Here is an 8,996-nt window from a genome sequence, read left to right as displayed (position 1 = left end):
AAAAGAAAATAATAATCCTAAATTCCTTTTCATTTAAATGGTATATCAGATTGAAAAGTAAGTTCCCTATATGCAGATTTGGAATTTTTTTTTTTTTTTTTAAGACAGGGTCTCTTTCTGTTGCCCTGGTTAGAATGCAGTGGCCTCATAGCTCAGTGCAATTTCAAACACCTGGGCCCAACCGATCCTTCTGCCTCAGTCCCCTAGTAGCTAGGACTATAGGTGTGTGCCACCACATCTGGCGAATTAATTATTTTTATTTTCTGTAGAGACAGGTCATGCCATGTTGCTGGTCTCAAAATTGGATTCAAGTGATCTTCCCACCTTGGCCTCCAAAGTATTGGGATTACAGGTGTGACCACCATACCCGGCTACAAATTCTGATTCTTTGAAGCTTGGATATATCTTATGCTAGTATGTTTTTGCCGTTGTATTGGTTAAGTCTTCAACTCAAGGCTCGGCGCCCATAGCACAGTGATTATGGGGTCAGCCACGTACACTGAGGCTAGTGGGTTCAAACCTGGCCTGGGCCAGCTAACCAACAATGACAACTGCAACAAAAAATAGCTGAGTGTTGTGGCGAGTGCCTTAGTCCTAGCTACTTGGGAGGCTGAGGCAAGAGAATCACTTAAGTCCAAGAGTTTGAGGTTGCTGTGAGCTGTGACACTACGGTACTCTACCGAAGAGGACATAATGAGACTGTCTCAAAGGAAAAAAAGTCTTCAACTCAACATATCTGAAGCATTACCTATTTACAGATGAATTTTCTGGAATTAGGGTAGAGTGAAAGAGTGGAACATTGATAAAGATGGAAAGGGCTGAGTGCAGTGGCTGGCTCGTGTCTGTAATCCTAGAGCTAAGGGAGGTCTAGGTGGAAGGGTTACTTGAGCTCAGGAGTTCAAGACCAGCCTGAGCAAGAGCGAGGCTCATCTCTACTAAAAAAAAATTGAAAAATTAGCCATTGTGACAGGTTCCTGAAGTCCTAGCTACTTGGGAGACTGAGGCATGAGGATCGTTTGAACTCAGGATTTTGAGATTGCTGTGAGCTAGGCTGATGCCTTGGCACTCTAGCCTAGACAACAGAGTGAGACTCTCAAAAGGCGGGGTGGGGGGGCAGTGCCTGTGCTCAGTGGATACGGAGCTGGCCCCATATACCGAGGGTAGCAGGTGCCTGTAGTTCCAGCTACTTGGGAGGCTGAGGCAAGAGAATCTCCTAAGCCCAGGAGTTGGAGATTGCTGTGAGCCATGACACCACAGCACTATCAAGGGCAATAAAGTAAGACTCTTAGGGAAAAAAAAAAAAAAAGATTGAAAGAACAGGGTTTTTTGAAGGACTTTAAATTTTATTCTCCCACATGTAGGACACCATGTGGAACCTCCTAGAAAAGCCTTTCCAGTTACATTTTCCAGACTTTCTGCCTCTTTTAATTTTTTTGTTTTTAAGCAACAGGGTCAGGTCTCATTATGTTGCCCAGGCTGGCCTTGAACTTCTGGGCTCAAGTGATCCTCTCCTACTTCAGCCTCCTGAGTAGCTGGGACTACAGATTCTCACCACCATGGCCAGTTATCCTTCCTAGCCTCCTTTCTCTCTGTCCAGTCATCAGGAGGGCCTCTGCTCTTTTTTTTTTTTTTTTTTTTTTTTGAGACAGAGCCTCAAGCTGTCCCCCTGGGTAGAGTGCCATGGCATTACAGCTCACAGCAACCTCCAACTCCTGGGCTCAAGCGAGTCTCTTGCCTCTGCCTCCCAAGTAGCTGGGACCACAGGCGCCCGCCACAACGCCCGGCTACTTTTTGGTTGCAGCCATCGTTGTTTGGCGGGTCCGGGCTGGGGATTCGAACCCACCACCTTAGGTGTACGTGGCTGGCGCCTTAGCCGGTTGAGCTATAGGCGCCGAGCCAGGGCCTCTGCTCTTAATCCTTTCTACCCTTAGTGCTAGGGCTTGTCTAGGAGGCAGTGGTTTATACCCTGATGGGTCCAGTCGGGAGATGGGAAAGGAAAAAGCAAACTTTATTCCTTTAATTTTCACTTGAAATTTTAAGTACTATCTGTATTGTTTCTGGCATAGGGGTTTTACATCCATCGCAAGCTTTTGCTTGTGCTGTCTCCTCCGCCCACCCCCTTTTATTTGCTGGCTCATACCTGGGAGTCCTCTAAGACCCAGTTCAGGTGCCTTCTTTGTAGTCTTCTCAGAGTGCTCTGACTGGGCCTTTCCTGTCATCTTGTCACATGTGGCACCATAGGAAGAGATTGTTAGGTTTTTTTTTTTTTTTCTTTTTTCCATGTCCCTCCATGTCCCCCCTTTTTCCTAACTTTTTTTTTTTCATTTTTGAGACAAGTCTCACTATGTCACCCTGGGTAGAGTGCTATGGTGTCACAGCTCGCAGCAACCTCAAACTCTTGGGCTGAAATGATCCTTTTGCCTCACCCTCCCAAGTAGTTGAGATTACAGGCACCTGGCTACTTTTTTGTTGTAGTTGTCATTTGGCAGGCCCAGGCTGGGTTCAAACCCGACAGCTCCAGTGTATGTGGCTGCCGCCCTAGCCACTGAGCTACAGGTGTTGAGTCTCCTAACATTTTTAAATGAAAAATTTTAAGCTCTAATTTTTTGTTTGTTTGTTTGTTTTAGAGACAGACTTCCACTTTATCACCCTCAGTAGAGTACTGTGGCATCACAGCTCAAAGCAACCTCTAGCTCCCAGGCTTAGGCAAGTCTCTTGCCTCAGCCTCCCAAGTAGCTGGGACTTCAGGCACCTGCCATAACACCCAGCTATGTTTTTGTTGCAGTTTGGCCAGGCCCAGGTTCAAATTCACCACCCTCGGTATATGGGACTAGCACCCTACCCACTGAGCCCCAGGCGCTGCCCTACAGTTTAGTTTTATAGTGAACACTTATATACCCCCACCTGGATTTCACTATGAACTTGTTACATTTGTTTTATCGTACAACTATTAATTTATCTCCCCCTTGTTTTTTACCAACATTGAAATTTATGAAATCCATTGATAAAAGTTCTAACAGAGGTGTGTGTATGTGTATGCATTTAGCAAAAACAAAAAATGGAGAGGAAAGAAGGTGATTTAGATTGTAATATGTTTTTCGGGGGGTTGAGATAGTCTCATTTTGTCACCCTTGGTAGAGTGTGTGGTGTCACAGCTCATAGCAACCTCCAACTCTTGAGCTCAAGCAATCCTTTTGCCTCAGCCTCCCAAGTGTCTGGGACTACAGGTGCACACCATAACACTCGGCTGTTTTCAGATATGATGTCTCGCTCTTGCTCAAGCTGGTCTCGAACTCCTGAGTTCAGGCAGTCCACCTGCCTCAGCCTCCCAGAGTGCTAGGAGTACAGGGATGAGCCACTGCACCCGACCTGTGTAATAAATATGTTTTTAAACACTGATATGAAATATTCCAAAATTAAATTTAATATGCAGAGTAGAACCTAGGTTAAAAGGTAAAACATGCAAATTGTTTTAATTCCAAAATAAATAATAGGAGCAACGAGCTTTTCCCAAGGTCTTTCCTGTAATAATGGAATTAATTTCGCATCAGAAAGATATCCCATCTATTTTTCCTAAATCTGACACTGAAGTTGGCATACAGTAGTGAATTTCTGACAGGGTTTAAAGAGGGGTATAGCCGCACCTGCTATTGGAAGTGCACGTGTTTTCACATATGACCTATCTATGAATCATAAAAGCATGCTCATAGCTCCACCTTGTGGTGTGTTAGTTAAAACTCACTGTCTGAAATCTATTCAGTCTGTTACATTATGGGTCAGCACACCATACCCAGGCTATTTTTGTAAATAACTTATGGAACACAGCCACTTCCATTCGTGTATGTATTGTCTGTGGATTTCTTCTTTCAGTGGCAGAGTTGAGTTTTTGTGGCAGAGACTCTCTGCCCACAACCAACACAGGAGAAGGAGAATTGAATCTCAATAGATGATGAAATTGAGTCTCTTGAGGACAAAACCACGTTTTATAACATATTTGATAAATGTTGAATGAATGAATAAATTATAAGCAGATGTGACTCTACCTAGTTCAAAAGTCTGAAGTATTTTATTGTATTTTATTTTTTAGAGACAGAGTTTCACTTTGTTACCCTCGGTAGAGTGCTATGGTGTCACGGCTTGCAACAACCTCCAGCTCTTGGGCTTAGGTGATTCTCTTGCCTCAGCCTCCCAAGTAGCTGGGACTACAGGTGCCCACCACAACCCCCGACTATTTTTTTGTCACAGTTTGGCCATGGCCGGGTTCAAACCTGCCACCCTCGGTATATGGGGCCGGTGCCCTGCTCACTGAACCACAGGTGCTGCCTATTTTATTTTATTTTTAATTTTAGCTTTAGAGACAGTCTCATTTCGTCACCCTGGGTAGAGTACTGTGGCACCTTAGTTCACAGCAACCTCAAACTCTTGGGCTCAAGTGATTCTGTTGCTTTAGCCTCCCATGTATCTGGAACTACAGATGCCCACAACACCACCCAGCTATTTTTTAGAGATGAGGTCTCTCTCTTGCTTGAGTTGGTCTTGAATTTGTGACCTCAGGCAGTCTACCTGCCTCAGCCTCCTAAGTGCTGGGATTTCAGGTGGGAGCCACCATGCCCAGCTGAAGCTTTTTTTTTTCTTTCTTTTTTTTTTTTTTAGAGACAGTCATTTTGTCACCCTTGGTAGAGTGCTGTGGTGTCACAGCTCACAGCAACCTCCAACTCCTGGGCTTAGGCAATTCTCTTGCCTCAGCCTCCTGATAAAACCTACTTGGTCTGGTTTATAATTTTTTTGATGTGTTGCTGGATTCTGTTTGTTAGGATTTTGTTGAATAGCTGGGACTACAGGTGCCCGCCACAACGCCTGGTTATTTTTTTGTTGCAGTTTGGCCGGAGCCGGGTTCGAACTCACCACCCTCAGTATATGGGGCTGGTGCCCTACTCACTGAGCCACAGGTGCTGCCCCAGGCTGAAGCTTTTTAAAGAAACATTAGGAGATGTTTTGGTCTTGCACGTGGAATAAAATATATATTCAATATCCATGTACATTCCCAGTGTAAGAAATAAATGTTCTTCACACAGTTGAAATTCTTTGTGCATAGCTCCCTGATTTCATTCACCTACCTCCCACAAGAGTTGCTGGTTATCCTGAATTTGGTGTTTATCATTCCCATGTATTTCTTTGCATTTTTTATATTAATTATTTAATTTTGAGATAATCTTAGAGGATAATTGCAAAAATAGGTCCAGTCTCAGCTTTCTATTATGTGAACAACTTTCATAACTACAAAACAAGTATCAAAACTAAGACATTCACATTAATTCCATTAACTAGAGAGTTTATTTGTATCTCTCCAATGTTCTTGTAATGTTCTTTTTCTATTCGAGCACTAATACAGGATCCCAAATTTTGTAACTCGTCACATCTCCTTAGGTTCCTCTAATCTGTGACAATTTTTTTTTTTTTTTTGAGACAGAGTCTCACTATGTCACCCTGGGTAGTTGCTATGGCAGAGCTCACAGCAACCTCAACCTCTTTGGGCTTAAACAATTCTCTTGTCTCAGCCTCCCAAGTAGCTGGGAGGTGCCCACCACAATGCCTTGCTATTTTTTTTGTTGTAGTTGTTATTGTTTGGCAGGCCTGGGCTGAATTTGAACCCATCAGCTCTGGTGTATGTGGCTGGCACTCTAGCCACTGAGCTACAGGCGCCAAGTCGACAATTTCTGTCTTTCCTTGTCTTTTGTGACCTTAATGATTTTTTTTTTTTTTTAAGAGACAGTGTCTCACTTCATCACCCTCAGTAGAGTGCTGTGGTGTCACATCTCACAGCAACTTCCAGCTCCTGGGCTTAGGGGATTCTCTTGCCTCAGCCTTTCGAGCAGCTGGGCCCACAGGTGCAGGCCAGCCACAACATCCAGCTATTTTTTGTTGCAGTTTGGCGGGGCTGGGTTCCAACCCACCACCCTTGGTACATGGGGCCGGTGCCCCACCCACTGAGCCACAGGCGCTGCCCATGATTTTTTCTTTTCTTTTTTTTTTTTTTTTTGAGACAGTTTCACTATGCTGCCCTCAATAGAGTACTGTGGCATCACAACTCACAGCAACCTCAAACTCTTGGGCTTAAGCGATTCTCTTGCCTCAGCCTGCCAAGTAGCTGGGCCTCCCAAGTATAGGTGCCGGCCACAATGCCCAGCTATTTTTGGGTTGCAGTTGTCATTTTTGTTTAGCAGGCCGGGGGCGGGCTCGAATCTGCCAGCCTTGGTGTATGTGGCTGGCACCAAGCCAACCTTAATGATTTTAAAGAATAGTAGTCTTGAAGAAATCCTTGTTTGGGTTTGAGATGTTCTCATAATTAAAGTTGTGGATTAGGCAGGGTCCTCATACCTGTAATCCTAGCACTTTGGGAGGCCGAGGCAAGTGGATCACCTGAGCTCAGGTGTTTGAGATCAGCCTGAGCCACAGCAAGATCCTGTCCCTAAAAATAGCTGGGCATTGTGGAGTCGCCTGTAGTCTCTGCCACTTGGGAGGTTGAGGCAGGAGAAGGGCTTGAGCCCAAGGGTTTGAGGTTGTTGTGAGCTATGATGCCACGGCAGTCTACCCAGGTCATCAGAGTGAGACTCTGTCTCAAAATATAAGTAAATAAATAAAGTTGTGGATTTTTGGAAAGGATGCCACAGAGATGGTATGCTGTTCTCAGTGCATCGTATCCAGGGGTGCAGGGTATCTGTGTTTATCACTGATGATATTAGCTTGGGTATCTGTGTTTATTACTGATGATATTAACTTTGCCACTTGGTTAAAGTGGTCTCTTCTGGCTTTCTCTAGTTATAATAAAATACTGGGGGAGCCAAAAGCCGCCAGCTGGGGAGGGTGGCGCTGCTGCTCCTGCCCTTCTGGAGGCTCCGCCACAGTCAAGACTTCCTGTTTTTCTAAATATCCCCCAGTGTTGCTGTAAAGGAACGCCTGATGGCTGGTTGGCTCAGGGTTCTGCAGGCTGCAGAAGAAGCACACGAGGTGCCGGCATCAGCTCAGCTCCTGGCGGCAGCTGCAGGGACCTCCATGGATGGTGGAGGGTGAAGGGCAGCTAGTGTGTGCACAGACCACAGGATGAGGAAGCTCAAGTGCAGTGAGGAGCCAGTGAGGAAATGGGAGGACCCAGAGTCCTTTCCTGGGACTTTGCACGTTTCTAGTCACATTGTGGTGCTGACTTTCAACTCTGGAGGGTGAGAACACAGGCCTTGAGATGAGTCACAGCAGGTCCAAATCCCAGCTCAGCCACTTAATCATCATGTACCTTTGGCATGTTACTTAGCTTCTTTGACCTTCAGTATCCTCATCTGTAAATGAAAAAGAAATATTAGTACTTTCTTCCTCAGACTGTTTGGATATTACATAGAATAATCCATGTAACAACATGAAATAGAGTCTCTGGTACCGAGTAAGTATGCCATAAATACCAGCTCTGAATATTACAGCTGTCATAATTCTCCCGGTACTATTTACAAGTTAGCAGACTAAGGCTGGGAGAAGTGGAAAACCTTGCCCGAGGTGAAGCAGCTGTGTAGAGACAGAGGCTGGTCCTGCTCCTCATCGAGAACTCCAGAGTCTGTGCTCTGTCCAGCTGCACTGTCTTGCTGACCGTGAGCTCTGTTAATGCTGAACCCCCTGTGGCAGGTGGCATGTAGTTTTGATAAGAAACTCCCTGATCTCCTACACAATTACCTATGGTAAGGGCTCCTGTGAGAAGTTCCGCAGGCGAGGAGTCAGTGACATGGGCTGCAGTGCCAAATGGAGTGGGCATGGGACTGGGAGCGCAGATCGTGGCTGGGCAGTCCCACGTGGCTGGCAGCCTGCATCTCCATTTCACCTCTTGCTGTGGAAATTTTGCTTTTCTTTAAACCCAGAGTCCAATTCCATGTGTAATATAATAGCATGTAAATGAAGGTAATCTTGGAAAGCACTGCGTGTCATACTGTGGTGGCTTTGTTGCTACAATGAAACCCACATATGGTGTTTTTAGGCTAGTTAATATTAGCAGGTCAGCTGCATTTTGATTTAGCTATGGTCTTCCAGCTATGATTTTTTCTAATTAAATAGAATTCAGAATTTCTACCTAATCATAAGGCTTCTGAGTAGAAAATCAGAAAATGGCCAGCACTTTCCAAGTGGCTCTCTGCTTTCCACATGGAATTTGTGTTTGCTTCTTTGTGAAAGGAAGACATGGCTTACCCTGGGGCTTGCTTTCAAAGACTGGTGGAACAAATAATAAGGTGGAATGAATGATGAGAAACGACTTGAGTTTGTCCTGGAACTAAAGGAAGAGAGTGGAAAAGAGGAAGGAGGAAGGAAAAGGGGCATACCCAACCACCATGCTGAGTTCTTGGAATTTCCTGGTATGGTCAGGATGTTTATATTTTTGTTATTTTGAGAAAGGGAAAATCATTCTTTTCATTTGGGAGTCCTCTTTGGATTCACTAAAATCTTTAAATTTGCTTCCCAGAGACAGTTTTTTATTTCTAGGGAAAGTTCTTAAATTACTTTCTTCCCCTACTAAATTGGGCTTCTCCTCCTCTACCTAGTATTAAATATTCAATGTCTCTGTGACCAGAAAGATTGAAATGCCACTTCTCTCTCTCTAGACAGAAACTGGGGCAGACTGAGGATACTAGCTCCCAATCTAATGTAGTATCAAGAGCAATGATCTCAATCCTTTGTAGGCCTGTGTGAGTCCAAGGATTGATTGATGGACATGTTATTCTCTGCCTGATAGGCTGAAGGAAAAGGAGTACAAGAAAGGAAATATAAGAATAATTTCAAGGACAAAGGACTGTCTGCTGAGGATTGGAGTAGTTTATGCCAGGCCCACACAAGTAACAGCTTGGAACTCTGTCAGTAGAGGGTAGAACTGGTGAAATTTTGCTTTTGCAAATGTAAACCAATGTTGTGAATTTATTGAGCCCAATTGATAGTTAGGAAACAGAAAATCACTTTATTTTCTCTCC

Source organism: Otolemur garnettii, unplaced genomic scaffold (assembly GCF_000181295.1).
Source record: "Otolemur garnettii isolate 467f Iridium unplaced genomic scaffold, OtoGar3 scaffold00055, whole genome shotgun sequence".
NCBI classification, from domain to species: domain Eukaryota; kingdom Metazoa; phylum Chordata; class Mammalia; order Primates; family Galagidae; genus Otolemur; species Otolemur garnettii.
Note: the sequence above shows the minus strand (reverse complement) of the source record.